The 14,484-nt window shown below is 41.4% G+C and overlaps 18 non-coding genes across 18 annotated transcripts; 8 read left to right on the top strand and 10 right to left on the bottom strand.

Moving 5' to 3' along the window:
* Positions 1-250: 250 nt before the first annotated feature.
* On the bottom strand, positions 251-323 carry TRNAM-CAU (transfer RNA methionine (anticodon CAU)). Its single transcript has one exon. It is a non-coding gene; the product is annotated as a tRNA-Met (tRNA).
* Positions 324-437: 114 nt separating this feature from the next.
* On the top strand, positions 438-509 carry TRNAE-UUC (transfer RNA glutamic acid (anticodon UUC)). The gene has a single exon. It is a non-coding gene; the product is annotated as a tRNA-Glu (tRNA).
* A 968-nt stretch (positions 510-1,477) lies between these two features.
* TRNAE-UUC (transfer RNA glutamic acid (anticodon UUC)) lies at positions 1,478-1,549 on the top strand. Its single transcript has one exon. It is a non-coding gene; the product is annotated as a tRNA-Glu (tRNA).
* Positions 1,550-3,215: 1,666 nt separating this feature from the next.
* TRNAM-CAU (transfer RNA methionine (anticodon CAU)) lies at positions 3,216-3,288 on the bottom strand. Its single transcript has one exon. It is a non-coding gene; the product is annotated as a tRNA-Met (tRNA).
* Positions 3,289-3,403: 115 nt separating this feature from the next.
* TRNAE-UUC (transfer RNA glutamic acid (anticodon UUC)) lies at positions 3,404-3,475 on the top strand. Its single transcript has one exon. It is a non-coding gene; the product is annotated as a tRNA-Glu (tRNA).
* Positions 3,476-4,396: 921 nt separating this feature from the next.
* TRNAM-CAU (transfer RNA methionine (anticodon CAU)) lies at positions 4,397-4,469 on the bottom strand. Its single transcript has one exon. It is a non-coding gene; the product is annotated as a tRNA-Met (tRNA).
* A 114-nt stretch (positions 4,470-4,583) lies between these two features.
* On the top strand, positions 4,584-4,655 carry TRNAE-UUC (transfer RNA glutamic acid (anticodon UUC)). Its single transcript has one exon. It is a non-coding gene; the product is annotated as a tRNA-Glu (tRNA).
* Positions 4,656-5,437: 782 nt separating this feature from the next.
* TRNAM-CAU (transfer RNA methionine (anticodon CAU)) lies at positions 5,438-5,510 on the bottom strand. The gene has a single exon. It is a non-coding gene; the product is annotated as a tRNA-Met (tRNA).
* A 114-nt stretch (positions 5,511-5,624) lies between these two features.
* On the top strand, positions 5,625-5,696 carry TRNAE-UUC (transfer RNA glutamic acid (anticodon UUC)). Its single transcript has one exon. It is a non-coding gene; the product is annotated as a tRNA-Glu (tRNA).
* Positions 5,697-6,619: 923 nt separating this feature from the next.
* Positions 6,620-6,692, bottom strand: TRNAM-CAU (transfer RNA methionine (anticodon CAU)). Its single transcript has one exon. It is a non-coding gene; the product is annotated as a tRNA-Met (tRNA).
* A 962-nt stretch (positions 6,693-7,654) lies between these two features.
* On the bottom strand, positions 7,655-7,727 carry TRNAM-CAU (transfer RNA methionine (anticodon CAU)). Its single transcript has one exon. It is a non-coding gene; the product is annotated as a tRNA-Met (tRNA).
* Positions 7,728-8,878: 1,151 nt separating this feature from the next.
* TRNAE-UUC (transfer RNA glutamic acid (anticodon UUC)) lies at positions 8,879-8,950 on the top strand. Its single transcript has one exon. It is a non-coding gene; the product is annotated as a tRNA-Glu (tRNA).
* Positions 8,951-9,871: 921 nt separating this feature from the next.
* TRNAM-CAU (transfer RNA methionine (anticodon CAU)) lies at positions 9,872-9,944 on the bottom strand. Its single transcript has one exon. It is a non-coding gene; the product is annotated as a tRNA-Met (tRNA).
* A 1,109-nt stretch (positions 9,945-11,053) lies between these two features.
* On the bottom strand, positions 11,054-11,126 carry TRNAM-CAU (transfer RNA methionine (anticodon CAU)). The gene has a single exon. It is a non-coding gene; the product is annotated as a tRNA-Met (tRNA).
* Positions 11,127-12,235: 1,109 nt separating this feature from the next.
* TRNAM-CAU (transfer RNA methionine (anticodon CAU)) lies at positions 12,236-12,308 on the bottom strand. Its single transcript has one exon. It is a non-coding gene; the product is annotated as a tRNA-Met (tRNA).
* Positions 12,309-12,423: 115 nt separating this feature from the next.
* On the top strand, positions 12,424-12,495 carry TRNAE-UUC (transfer RNA glutamic acid (anticodon UUC)). The gene has a single exon. It is a non-coding gene; the product is annotated as a tRNA-Glu (tRNA).
* A 921-nt stretch (positions 12,496-13,416) lies between these two features.
* Positions 13,417-13,489, bottom strand: TRNAM-CAU (transfer RNA methionine (anticodon CAU)). Its single transcript has one exon. It is a non-coding gene; the product is annotated as a tRNA-Met (tRNA).
* Positions 13,490-13,603: 114 nt separating this feature from the next.
* Positions 13,604-13,675, top strand: TRNAE-UUC (transfer RNA glutamic acid (anticodon UUC)). Its single transcript has one exon. It is a non-coding gene; the product is annotated as a tRNA-Glu (tRNA).
* Positions 13,676-14,484: the final 809 nt, after the last annotated feature.

Raw genomic sequence — 14,484 nt, 5'->3', positions numbered from 1 at the left:
ATGGCAAAAGATGGAGAAATTGCCCAAAGTGAGGATCAAACTCACAGTTTTCAGATTATTAAATTCATAGGCCGACCAGATCACTGCAGAGTTAAGCAGCTGGAGTTGGAGTTGTTCTTTGTGGATGAAAAAAGAAAATCCTTACCCCACAGCTTTAAGCCATTCATTTGGTCCACTTGCCTTCTAAGCTAAACTCATGCCCATCTCTTAAGGAAATCAACAAAACCTCATGGCTAAAGCCAAGAAAAATTGCCCCGTGTGAGGATCGAACTCACGACCTTCAGATTATGAGACTGACGCGCTACCTACTGCGCTAACGAAGCAAGTGGCATGGTGGTATGATCCAGTGCCAAGCGGATAATTCAAAAGAATACAAATTTTAGATCAGTTTTTTACTTTTTTTTTTCCTCATACAAAAAAACTGTGGCAAAAGCAGGTCCCATATGGTCTAGCGGTTAGGATTCCTGGTTTTCACCCAGGCGGCCCGGGTTCGACTCCCGGTATGGGAATGTGTGTTTTTTTTATAAACTTGCAGGCAAGTTCAAAGGAGGGTGAGGTCATTTGAAAGTGAAGCGGACGGAGTTCTAGTTGGTCTTTGTGGGTGAAAAGAAAGAAATCGGAACACATCTGTTGTTAGCCATTTATTATATCCATTTTCTCAAGATCCCACTTGGCTTCAAAGCTAAACTCATCCCCATCTCCACTTTCTAACTCTATGATGCTAAGGAAGTCAACCAAACCTCATGGCAAAAGATGGAAAAATTGCCTGGTGTGAGGATTAAACTCACAGTTTTCAGATTATTAAATTCATAGGCCGACCAGATCACTGCAGAGTTAAGCAGCTGGAGTTGGAGTTGTACTTTGTGGATGGAAAAAGAAAATCATTACCCCACAGCTTTAAGCCATTCATTTGGTCCACTTGCCTTCTAAGCTAAACTCATGCCCATCTCTTAAGGAATTCAGCAAAACCTCATGGCTAAAGACAAGAAAATTGCCCAGTTGTGTCTCTCATGGCTAAAGACAAGAAGTCAACCAAACCTCATGGCAAAAGATGGAAAAATTGCCCAAAGTGAGGATCAAACTCACAGTTTTCAGATTATTAAATTCATAGGCCGACCAGATCACTGCAGATTTAAGCAGCTGGAGTTGGAGTTGTTCTTTGTTGATGAAAAAAGAAAATCATTACCCCACAGCTTTAAGCCATTCATTTGGTCCACTTGCCTTCTAAGCTAAACTCATGCCCATCTCTTAAGGAAATCAACAAAACCTCATGGCTAAAGCCAAGAAAAATTGCCCCGTGTGAGGATCGAACTCATGACCTTCAGATTATGAGACTGACGTGCTACCTACTGCGCTAACGAGGCAAGTGGCATGGTGGTATGATCCAGTGCCAAGCGGATAATTCAAAAGAATACAAATTTTAGATCACTTTTTTACTTTTTTTTTCCTCATACAAAAAAACTGTGGCAGAAGCAGGTCCCATATGGTCTAGCGGTTAGGATTCCTGGTTTTCACCCAGGCGGCCCGGGTTCGACTCCCGGTATGGGAATGTGTTTTTTTTATAAACTTGCAGGCAAGTTCAAAGGAGGGTGAGGTCATTTGAAAGTGAAGCGGACGGAGTTCTAGTTGGTCTTTGTGGGTGAAAAGAAAGAAATCGGAACACATCTGTTGTTAGCCATTTATTATATCCATTTTCTCAAGATCCCACTTGGCTTCAAAGCTAAACTCATCCCCATCTCCACTTTCTAACTCTATGATGCTAAGGAAGTCAACCAAACCTCGTGGCAAAAGATGGAAAAATTGCCTGGTGTGAGGATTAAACTCACAGTTTTCAGATTATTAAATTCATAGGCCGACCAGATCACTGCAGAGTTAAGCAGCTGGAGTTGGAGTTGTACTTTGTGGATGGAAAAAGAAAATCATTACCCCACAGCTTTAAGCCATTCATTTGGTCCACTTGCCTTCTAAGCTAAACTCATGCCCATCTCTTAAGGAATTCAGCAAAACCTCATGGCTAAAGACAAGAAAATTGCCCAGTTTTGTCTCTCATGGCTAAAGACAAGAAGTCAACCAAACCTCATGGCAAAAGATGGAAAAATTACCTTCTAAGCTAAACTCATGCCCATCTCTTAAGGAAATCAACAAAACCTCATGGCTAAAGACAAGAAAATTGCCCAGTTTTGTCTCTCATGGCTAAAGACAAGAAGTCAACCAAACCTCATGGCAAAAGATGGAAAAATTGCCCGGTGTGGGAATCAAACTCACAGTTTTCAGATTATTAAATTCAGAGGCCGACCAGATCACTGCAGAGTTATGCAGCTGGAGTTGGAGTTGTTCTTTGTGGATGAAAAAAGAAAATCATTACCCCACAGCTTTAAGCCATTCATTTGGTCCACTTGCCTTCTAAGCTAAACTCATGCCCATCTCTTAAGGAAATCAACAAAACCTCATGGCTAAAGCCAAGAAAAATTGCCCTGTGTGAGGATTGAACTCACGACCTTCAGATTATGAGACTGACGGGCTACCTACTGCGCTAACGAGGCAAGTGGCATGGTGGTATGATCCAGTGCCAAGCTGATAATTCAAAAGAATACAAATTTTAGATCACTTTTTTACTTTTTTTTTTGTTCCTCAAACAAAAAAACAGTGGCAGAAGTAGGTCCCATATGGTCTAGCGGTTAGGATTCCTGGTTTTCACCCAGGCGGCCTGGGTTCGACTCCCGGTATCGGAATTTTTTTTTTTTAATAAACTTGCAGGCAAGTTCAAAGGAGGGTGAGGTCATTGGAAAGTGAAGCGGATGGAGTTGTAGTTGGTCTTTGTGGGTGAAAAGAAAGAAATCGGAACACATCTGTTGTTAGCCATTTATTATATCGATTTTCTCAAGATCCCACTTGGCTTCAAAGCTAAACTCATCCCCATCTCCACTTTCTAACTCTATGATGCTAAGGAAGTCAACCAAACCTCATGGCAAAAGATGGAAAAATTGCCTGGTGTGAGGATTAAACTCACAGTTTTCAGATTATTAAATTCATAGGCCGACCAGATCACTGCAGAGTTAAGCAGCTGGAGTTGGAGTTGTTCTTTGTGGATGAAAAAAGAAAATCATTACCCCACAGCTTTAAGCCATTCATTTGGTCCACTTGCCTTCTAAGCTAAACTCATGCCCATCTCTTAAGGAAATCAACAAAACCTCATGGCTAAAGCCAAGAAAAATTGCCCCGTGTGAGGATTGAACTCACGACCTTCAGATTATGAGACTGACGCGCTACCTACTACGCTAACGAGGCAAGTGGCATGGTGGTATGATCCAGTGCCAAGCGGATAATTCAAAAGAATACAAATTTTAGATCACTTTTTTACTTTTTTTTTTTCCTCCAACAAAAAAACTGTGGCAGAAGCAGGTCCCATATGGTCTAGCGGTTAGGATTCCTGGTTTTCACCCAGGCGGCCCGGGTTCGACTCCCGGTATGGGAATGTGTTTTTTTTATAAACTTGCAGGCAAGTTCAAAGGAGGGTGAGGTCATTTGAAAGTGAAGCGGACGGAGTTCTAGTTGGTCTTTGTGGGTGAAAAGAAAGAAATCGGAACACATCTGTTGTTAGCCATTTATTATATCCATTTTCTCAAGATCCCACTTGGCTTCAAAGCTAAACTCATCCCCATCTCCACTTTCTAACTCTATGATGCTAAGGAAGTCAACCAAACCTCATGGCAAAAGATGGAAAAATTGCCTGGTGTGAGGATTAAACTCACAGTTTTCAGATTATTAAATTCATAGGCCGACCAGATCACTGCAGAGTTAAGCAGCTGAAGTTGGAGTTGTACTTTGTGGATGGAAAAAGAAAATCATTACCCCACAGCTTTAAGCCATTCATTTGGTCCACTTGCCTTCTAAGCTAAACTCATGCCCATCTCTTAAGGAATTCAGCAAAACCTCATGGCTAAAGACAAGAAAATTGCCCAGTTTTGTCTCTCATGGCTAAAGACAAGAAGTCAACCAAACCTCATGGCAAAAGATGGAAAAATTACCTTCTAAGCTAAACTCATGCCCATCTCTTAAGGAAATCAACAAAACCTCATGGCTAAAGACAAGAAAATTGCCCAGTTTTGTCTCTCATGGCTAAAGACAAGAAGTCAACCAAACCTCATGGCAAAAGATGGAAAAATTGCCCGGTGTGGGAATCAAACTCACAGTTTTCAGATTATTAAAATCATAGGCCGACCAGATCACTGCAGAGTTAAGCAGCTGGAGTTGGAGTTGTTCTTTGTGGATGAAAAAAGAAAATCATTACCCCACAGCTTTAAGCCATTCATTCGGTCCACTTGCCTTCTAAGCTAAACTCATGCCCATCTCTTAAGGAAATCAACAAAACCTCATGGCTAAAGCCAAGAAAAATTGCCCCGTGTGAGGATCGAACTCACGACCTTCAGATTATGAGACTGACGCGCTACCTACTGCGCCAACGAAGCAAGTGGCATGGTGGTATGATCCAGTGCCAAGCGGATAATTCAAAAGAATACAAATTTTAGATAACTTTTTTACTTTTTTTTTTCCTCATACAAAAAAACTGTGGCAGAAGCAGGTCCCATATGGTCTAGCGGTTAGGATTCCTGGTTTTCACCCAGGCGGCCCGGGTTCGACTCCCGGTATGGGAATGTGTGTTTTTTTTATAAACTTGCAGGCAAGTTCAAAGGAGGGTGAGGTCATTTGAAAGTGAAGCGGACGGAGTTCTAGTTGGTCTTTGTGGGTGAAAAGAAAGAAATCGGAACACATCTGTTGTTAGCCATTTATTATATCCATTTTCTCAAGATCCCACTTGGCTTCAAAGCTAAACTCATCCCCATCTCCACTTTCTAACTCTATGATGCTAAGGAAGTCAACCAAACCTCATGGCAAAAGATGGAAAAATTGCCTGGTGTGAGGATTAAACTCACAGTTTTCAGATTATTAAATTCATAGGCCGACCAGATCACTGCAGAGTTAAGCAGCTGGAGTTGGAGTTGTACTTTGTGGATGGAAAAAGAAAATCATTACCCCACAGCTTTAAGCCATTCATTTGGTCCACTTGCCTTCTAAGCTAAACTCATGCCCATCTCTTAAGGAATTCAGCAAAACCTCATGGCTAAAGACAAGAAAATTGCCCAGTTGTGTCTCTCATGGCTAAAGACAAGAAGTCAACCAAACCTCATGGCAAAAGATGGAGAAATTGCCCAAAGTGAGGATCAAACTCACAGTTTTCAGATTATTAAATTCATAGGCCGACCAGATCACTGCAGAGTTAAGCAGCTGGAGTTGGAGTTGTTCTTTGTGGATGAAAAAAGAAAATCCTTACCCCACAGCTTTAAGCCATTCATTTGGTCCACTTGCCTTCTAAGCTAAACTCATGCCCATCTCTTAAGGAAATCAACAAAACCTCATGGCTAAAGCCAAGAAAAATTGCCCCGTGTGAGGATCGAACTCACGACCTTCAGATTATGAGACTGACGCGCTACCTACTGCGCTAACGAAGCAAGTGGCATGGTGGTATGATCCAGTGCCAAGCGGATAATTCAAAAGAATACAAATTTTAGATCAGTTTTTTACTTTTTTTTTTCCTCATACAAAAAAACTGTGGCAAAAGCAGGTCCCATATGGTCTAGCGGTTAGGATTCCTGGTTTTCACCCAGGCGGCCCGGGTTCGACTCCCGGTATGGGAATGTGTGTTTTTTTTATAAACTTGCAGGCAAGTTCAAAGGAGGGTGAGGTCATTTGAAAGTGAAGCGGACGGAGTTCTAGTTGGTCTTTGTGGGTGAAAAGAAAGAAATCGGAACACATCTGTTGTTAGCCATTTATTATATCCATTTTCTCAAGATCCCACTTGGCTTCAAAGCTAAACTCATACCCATCTCCACTTTCTAACTCTATGATGCTAAGGAAGTCAACCAAACCTCGTGGCAAAAGATGGAAAAATTGCCTGGTGTGAGGATTAAACTCACAGTTTTCAGATTATTAAATTCATAGGCCAACCAGATCACTGCAGAGTTAAGCAGCTGGAGTTAGAGTTGTACTTTGTGGATGGAAAAAGAAAATCATTACCCCACAGCTTTAAGCCATTCATTTGGTCCACTTGCCTTCTAAGCTAAACTCATGCCCATCTCTTAAGGAATTCAGCAAAACCTCATGGCTAAAGACAAGAAAATTGCCCAGTTTTGTCTCTCATGGCTAAAGACAAGAAGTCAACCAAACCTCATGGCAAAAGATGGAAAAATTACCTTCTAAGCTAAACTCATGCCCATCTCTTACGGAAATCAACAAAACCTCATGGCTAAAGACAAGAAAATTGCCCAGTTTTGTCTCTCATGGCTAAAGACAAGAAGTCAACCAAACCTCATGGCAAAAGATGGAAAAATTGCCCAAAGTGAGGATCAAACTCACAGTTTTCAGATTATTAAATTCATAGGCCGACCAGATCACTGCAGAGTTAAGCAGCTGGAGTTGGAGTTGTTCTTTGTGGATGAAAAAAGAAAATCCTTACCCCACAGCTTTAAGCCATTCATTTGGTCCACTTGCCTTCTAAGCTAAACTCATGTCCATCTCTTAAGGAAATCAACAAAACCTCATGGATAAAGCCAAGAAAAATTGCCCCGTGTGAGGATCGAACTCACGACCTTCTGATTATGAGACTGACGCGCTACCTACTGCGCTAACGAGGCAAGTGGCATGGTGCTGTGATCCAGTGCCAAGCGGATAATTCAAAAGAATACAAATTTTGGATCACTTTTTTACTTTTTTTTCCTCATACAGAAAAACTGTGGCAAAAGCATTCCATATGGTATAGCGGTTAGGATTCCTGGTTTTCACCCAGGCGGCCCGGGTTTGACTCCCGGTATGGGAATGTGTTTTTTTTATAAACTTGCAGGCAAGTTCAAAGGAGGGTGAGGTCATTTGAAAGTGAAGCGGACGGAGTTCTAGTTGGTCTTTGTGGGTGAAAAGAAAGAAATCGGAACACATCTGTTGTTAGCCATTTATTATATCCATTTTCTCAAGATCCCACTTGGCTTCAAAGCTAAACTCATCCCCATCTCCACTTTCTAACTCTATGATGCTAAGGAAGTCAACCAAACCTCATGGCAAAAGATGGAAAAATTGCCTGGTGTGAGGATTAAACTCACAGTTTTCAGATTATTAAATTCATAGGCCGACCAGATCACTGCAGAGTTAAGCAGCTGGAGTTGGAGTTGTACTTTGTGGATGGAAAAAGAAAATCATTACCCCACAGCTTTAAGCCATTCATTTGGTCCACTTGCCTTCTAAGCTAAACTCATGCCCATCTCTTAAGGAATTCAGCAAAACCTCATGGCTAAAGACAAGAAAATTGCCCAGTTGTGTCTCTCATGGCTAAAGACAAGAAGTCAACCAAACCTCATGGCAAAAGATGGAAAAATTGCCCAAAGTGAGGATCAAACTCACAGTTTTCAGATTATTAAATTCATAGGCCGACCAGATCACTGCAGAGTTAAGCAGCTGGAGTTGGAGTTGTTCTTTGTGGATGAAAAAAGAAAATCCTTACCCCACAGCTTTAAGCCATTCATTTGGTCCACTTGCCTTCTAAGCTAAACTCATGCCCATCTCTTAAGGAAATCAACAAAACCTCATGGATAAAGCCAAGAAAAATTGCCCCGTGTGAGGATCGAACTCACGACCTTCTGATTATGAGACTGACGCGCTACCTACTGCGCTAACGAGGCAAGTGGCATGGTGCTGTGATCCAGTGCCAAGCGGATAATTCAAAAGAATACAAATTTTAGATCACTTTTTTACTTTTTTTTCCTCATACAAAAAAACTGTGGCAGAAGCAGGTTCCATATGGTATAGCGGTTAGGATTCCTGGTTTTCACCCAGGCGGCCCGGGTTTGACTCCCGGTATGGGAATGTGTTTTTTTTTATAAACTTGCAGGCAAGTTCAAAGGAGGGTGAGGTCATTTGAAAGTGAAGCGGACGGAGTTCTAGTTGGTCTTTGTGGGTGAAAAGAAAGAAATCGGAACACATCTGTTGTTAGCCATTTATTATATCCATTTTCTCAAGATCCCACTTGGCTTCAAAGCTAAACTCATCCCCATCTCCACTTTCTAACTCTATGATGCTAAGGAAGTCAACCAAACCTCATGGCAAAAGATGGAAAAATTGCCTGGTGTGAGGATTAAACTCACAGTTTTCAGATTATTAAATTCATAGGCCGACCAGATCACTGCAGAGTTAAGCAGCTGGAGTTGGAGTTGTACTTTGTGGATGGAAAAAGAAAATCATTACCCCACAGCTTTAAGCCATTCATTTGGTCCACTTGCCTTCTAAGCTAAACTCATGCCCATCTCTTAAGGAATTCAGCAAAACCTCATGGCTAAAGACAAGAAAATTGCCCAGTTGTGTCTCTCATGGCTAAAGACAAGAAGTCAACCAAACCTCATGGCAAAAGATGGAAAAATTGCCCAAAGTGAGGATCAAACTCACAGTTTTCAGATTATTAAATTCATAGGCCGACCAGATCACTGCAGAGTTAAGCAGCTGGAGTTGGAGTTGTTCTTTGTGGATGAAAAAAGAAAATCATTACCCCACAGCTTTAAGCCATTCATTTGGTCCACTTGCCTTCTAAGCTAAACTCATGCCCATCTCTTAAGGAAATCAACAAAACCTCATGGCTAAAGCCAAGAAAAATTGCCCCGTGTGAGGATCGAACTCATGACCTTCAGATTATGAGACTGACGTGCTACCTACTGCGCTAACGAGGCAAGTGGCATGGTGGTATGATCCAGTGCCAAGCGGATAATTCAAAAGAATACAAATTTTAGATCACTTTTTTACTTTTTTTTTCCTCATACAAAAAAACTGTGGCAGAAGCAGGTCCCATATGGTCTAGCGGTTAGGATTCCTGGTTTTCACCCAGGCGGCCCGGGTTCGACTCCCGGTATGGGAATGTGTTTTTTTTATAAACTTGCAGGCAAGTTCAAAGGAGGGTGAGGTCATTTGAAAGTGAAGCGGACGGAGTTCTAGTTGGTCTTTGTGGGTGAAAAGAAAGAAATCGGAACACATCTGTTGTTAGCCATTTATTATATCCATTTTCTCAAGATCCCACTTGGCTTCAAAGCTAAACTCATACCCATCTCCACTTTCTAACTCTATGATGCTAAGGAAGTCAACCAAACCTCGTGGCAAAAGATGGAAAAATTGCCTGGTGTGAGGATTAAACTCACAGTTTTCAGATTATTAAATTCATAGGCCGACCAGATCACTGCAGAGTTAAGCAGCTGGAGTTGGAGTTGTACTTTGTGGATGGAAAAAGAAAATCATTACCCCACAGCTTTAAGCCATTCATTTGGTCCACTTGCCTTCTAAGCTAAACTCATGCCCATCTCTTAAGGAATTCAGCAAAACCTCATGGCTAAAGACAAGAAAATTGCCCAGTTTTGTCTCTCATGGCTAAAGACAAGAAGTCAACCAAACCTCATGGCAAAAGATGGAAAAATTACCTTCTAAGCTAAACTCATGCCCATCTCTTAAGGAAATCAACAAAACCTCATGGCTAAAGACAAGAAAATTGCCCAGTTTTGTCTCTCATGGCTAAAGACAAGAAGTCAACCAAACCTCATGGCAAAAGATGGAAAAATTGCCCGGTGTGGGAATCAAACTCACAGTTTTCAGATTATTAAATTCATAGGCCGACCAGATCACTGCAGAGTTATGCAGCTGGAGTTGGAGTTGTTCTTTGTGGATGAAAAAAGAAAATCATTACCCCACAGCTTTAAGCCATTCATTTGGTCCACTTGCCTTCTAAGCTAAACTCATGCCCATCTCTTAAGGAAATCAACAAAACCTCATGGCTAAAGCCAAGAAAAATTGCCCCGTGTGAGGATTGAACTCACGACCTTCAGATTATGAGACTGACGGGCTACCTACTGCGCTAACGAGGCAAGTGGCATGGTGGTATGATCCAGTGCCAAGCTGATAATTCAAAAGAATACAAATTTTAGATCACTTTTTTACTTTTTTTTTTTCCTCAAACAAAAAAACAGTGGCAGAAGTAGGTCCCATATGGTCTAGCGGTTAGGATTCCTGGTTTTCACCCAGGCGGCCTGGGTTCGACTCCCTGTATCGGAATTTTTTTTTTTTAATAAACTTGCAGGCAAGTTCAAAGGAGGGTGAGGTCATTGGAAAGTGAAGCGGATGGAGTTGTAGTTGGTCTTTGTGGGTGAAAAGAAAGAAATCGGAACACATCTGTTGTTAGCCATTTATTATATCGATTTTCTCAAGATCCCACTTGGCTTCAAAGCTAAACTCATCCCCATCTCCACTTTCTAACTCTATGATGCTAAGGAAGTCAACCAAACCTCATGGCAAAAGATGGAAAAATTGCCTGGTGTGAGGATTAAACTCACAGTTTTCAGATTATTAAATTCATAGGCCGACCAGATCACTGCAGAGTTAAGCAGCTGGAGTTGGAGTTGTACTTTGTGGATGGAAAAAGAAAATCATTACCCCACAGCTTTAAGCCATTCATTTGGTCCACTTGCCTTCTAAGCTAAACTCATGCCCATCTCTTAAGGAATTCAGCAAAACCTCATGGCTAAAGACAAGAAAATTGCCCAGTTTTGTCTCTCATGGCTAAAGACAAGAAGTCAACCAAACCTCATGGCAAAAGATGGAAAAATTACCTTCTAAGCTAAACTCATGCCCATCTCTTAAGGAAATCAACAAAACCTCATGGCTAAAGACAAGAAAATTGCCCAGTTTTGTCTCTCATGGCTAAAGACAAGAAGTCAACCAAACCTCATGGCAAAAGATGGAAAAATTGCCCGGTGTGGGAATCAAACTCACAGTTTTCAGATTATTAAATTCATAGGCCGACCAGATCACTGCAGAGTTATGCAGCTGGAGTTGGAGTTGTTCTTTGTGGATGAAAAAAGAAAATCATTACCCCACAGCTTTAAGCCATTCATTTGGTCCACTTGCCTTCTAAGCTAAACTCATGCCCATCTCTTAAGGAAATCAACAAAACCTCATGGCTAAAGCCAAGAAAAATTGCCCCGTGTGAGGATTGAACTCACGACCTTCAGATTATGAGACTGACGGGCTACCTACTGCGCTAACGAGGCAAGTGGCATGGTGGTATGATCCAGTGCCAAGCTGATAATTCAAAAGAATACAAATTTTAGATCACTTTTTTACTTTTTTTTTTTCCTCAAACAAAAAAACAGTGGCAGAAGTAGGTCCCATATGGTCTAGCGGTTAGGATTCCTGGTTTTCACCCAGGCGGCCTGGGTTCGACTCCCGGTATCGGAATTTTTTTTTTTTAATAAACTTGCAGGCAAGTTCAAAGGAGGGTGAGGTCATTGGAAAGTGAAGCGGATGGAGTTGTAGTTGGTCTTTGTGGGTGAAAAGAAAGAAATCGGAACACATCTGTTGTTAGCCATTTATTATATCGATTTTCTCAAGATCCCACTTGGCTTCAAAGCTAAACTCATCCCCATCTCCACTTTCTAACTCTATGATGCTAAGGAAGTCAACCAAACCTCATGGCAAAAGATGGAAAAATTGCCTGGTGTGAGGATTAAACTCACAGTTTTCAGATTATTAAATTCATAGGCCGACCAGATCACTGCAGAGTTAAGCAGCTGGAGTTGGAGTTGTACTTTGTGGATGGAAAAAGAAAATCATTACCCCACAGCTTTAAGCCATTCATTTGGTCCACTTGTCTTCTAAGCTAAACTCATGCCCATCTCTTAAGGAATTCAGCGAAACCTCATGGCTAAAGACAAGAAAATTGCCCAGTTTTGTCTCTCATGGCTAAAGACAAGAAGTCAACCAAACCTCATGGCAAAAGATGGAAAAATTACCTTCTAAGCTAAACTCATGCCCATCTCTTAAGGAAATCAACAAAACCTCATGGCTAAAGACAAGAAAATTGCCCAGTTTTGTCTCTCATGGCTAAAGACAAGAAGTCAACCAAACCTCATGGCAAAAGATGGAAAAATTGCCCGGTGTGGGAATCAAACTCACAGTTTTCAGATTATTAAATTCATAGGCCGACCAGATCACTGCAGAGTTAAGCAGCTGGAGTTGTAGTTGTTCTTTGTGGATGAAAAAAGAAAATCCTTACCCCACAGCTTTAAGCCATTCATTTGGTCCACTTGCCTTCTAAGCTAAACTCATGCCCATCTCTTAAGGAAATCAACAAAACCTCATGGCTAAAGCCAAGAAAAATTGCCCCGTGTGAGGATTGAACTCACGACCTTCAGATTATGAGACTGACGGGCTACCTACTGCGCTAACGAGGCAAGTGGCATGGTGGTATGATCCAGTGCCAAGCGGATAATTCAAAAGAATACAAATTTTAGATCACTTTTTTACTTTTTTTTTTCCTCATACAAAAAAAACTGTGGCAGAAGCAGGTCCCATATGGTCTAGCGGTTAGGATTCCTGGTTTTCACCCAGGCAGCCCGGGTTCGACTCCCGGTATGGGAATGTGTTTTTTTTATAAACTTGCAGGCAAGTTCAAAGGAGGGTGAGGTCATTTGAAAGTGAAGCGGACGGAGTTCTAGTTGGTCTTTGTGGGTGAAAAGAAAGAAATCGGAACACATCTGTTGTTAGCCATTTATTATATCCATTTTCTCAAGATCCCACTTGGCTTCAAAGCTAAACTCATCCCCATCTCCACTTTCTAACTCTATGATGCTAAGGAAGTCAACCAAACCTCGTGGCAAAAGATGGAAAAATTGCCTGGTGTGAGGATTAAACTCACAGTTTTCAGATTATTAAATTCATAGGCCGACCAGATCACTGCAGAGTTAAGCAGCTGAAGTTGGAGTTGTACTTTGTGGATGGAAAAAGAAAATCATTACCCCACAGCTTTAAGCCATTCATTTGGTCCACTTGCCTTCTAAGCTAAACTCATGCCCATCTCTTAAGGAATTCAGCAAAACCTCATGGCTAAAGACAAGAAAATTGCCCAGTTTTGTCTCTCATGGCTAAAGACAAGAAGTCAACCAAACCTCATGGCAAAAGATGGAAAAATTACCTTCTAAGCTAAACTCATGCCCATCTCTTAAGGAAATCAACAAAACCTCATGGCTAAAGACAAGAAAATTGCCCAGTTTTGTCTCTCATGGCTAAAGACAAGAAGTCAACCAAACCTCATGGCAAAAGATGGAAAAATTGCCCGGTGTGGGAATCAAACTCACAGTTTTCAGATTATTAAATTCATAGGCCGACCAGATCACTGCAGAGTTAAGAAGCTGGAGTTGGAGTTGTTCTTTGTGGATGAAAAAAGAAAATCATTACCCCACAGCTTTAAGCCATTCATTTGGTCCACTTGCCTTCTAAGCTAAACTCATGCCCATCTCTTAAGGAAATCAACAAAACCTCATGGCTAAAGCCAAGAAAAATTGCCCCGTGTGAGGATTGAACTCACGACCTTCAGATTATGAGATTGACGCGCTACCTACTGCGCTAACGAGGCAAGTGGCATGGTGGTATGATCCAGTGCCAAGCTGATAATTCAAAAGAATACAAATTTTAGATCACTTTTTTACTTTTTTTTTTCCTCAAACAAAAAAACAGTGGCAGAAGTAGGTCCCATATGGTCTAGCGGTTAGGATTCCTGGTTTTCATCCAGGCGGCCTGGGTTCGACTCCCGGTATGGGAATGTGTTTTTTTTATAAACTTGCAGGCAAGTTCAAAGGAGGGTGAGGTCATTGGAAAGTGAAGCGGATGGAGTTGTAGTTTGTCTTTGTGGGTGAAAAGAAAGAAATCGGAACACATCTGTTGTTAGCCATTTATTATATCGATTTTCTCAAGATCCCACTTGGCTTCAAAGCTAAACTCATCCCCATCTCCACTTTCTAACTCTATGATGCTAAGGAAGTCAACCAAACCTCATGGCAAAAGATGGAAAAATTGCCTGGTGTGAGGATTAAACTCACAGTTTTCAGATTATTAAATTCATAGGCCGACCAGATCACTGCAGAGTTAAGCAGCTGGAGTTGGAGTTGTACTTTGTGGATGGAAAAAGAAAATCATTACCCCACAGCTTTAAGCCATTCATTTGGTCCACTTGCCTTCTAAGCTAAACTCATGCCCATCTCTTAAGGAATTCAGCAAAACCTCATGGCTAAAGACAAGAAAATTGCCCAGTTTTGTCTCTCATGGCTAAAGACAAGAAGTCAACCAAACCCCATGGCAAAAGATGGAAAAATTACCTTCTAAGCTAAACTCATGCCCATCTCTTAAGGAAATCAACAAAACCTCATGGCTAAAGACAAGAAAATTGCCCAGTTTTGTCTCTCATGGCTAAAGACAAGAAGTCAACCAAACCTCATGGCAAAAGATGGAAAAATTGCCCGGTGTGGGAATCAAACTCACAGTTTTCAGATTATTAAATTCATAGGCCGACCAGATCACTGCAGAGTTAAGCAGCTGGAGTTGGAGTTGTTCTTTGTGGATGAAAAAAGAAAA

This window comes from Hyla sarda, chromosome 4 (assembly GCF_029499605.1).
Source record: "Hyla sarda isolate aHylSar1 chromosome 4, aHylSar1.hap1, whole genome shotgun sequence".
Taxonomy (NCBI): Eukaryota; Metazoa; Chordata; class Amphibia; order Anura; family Hylidae; genus Hyla; species Hyla sarda.
This window is presented reverse-complemented; position numbering and strand designations above follow the sequence as displayed.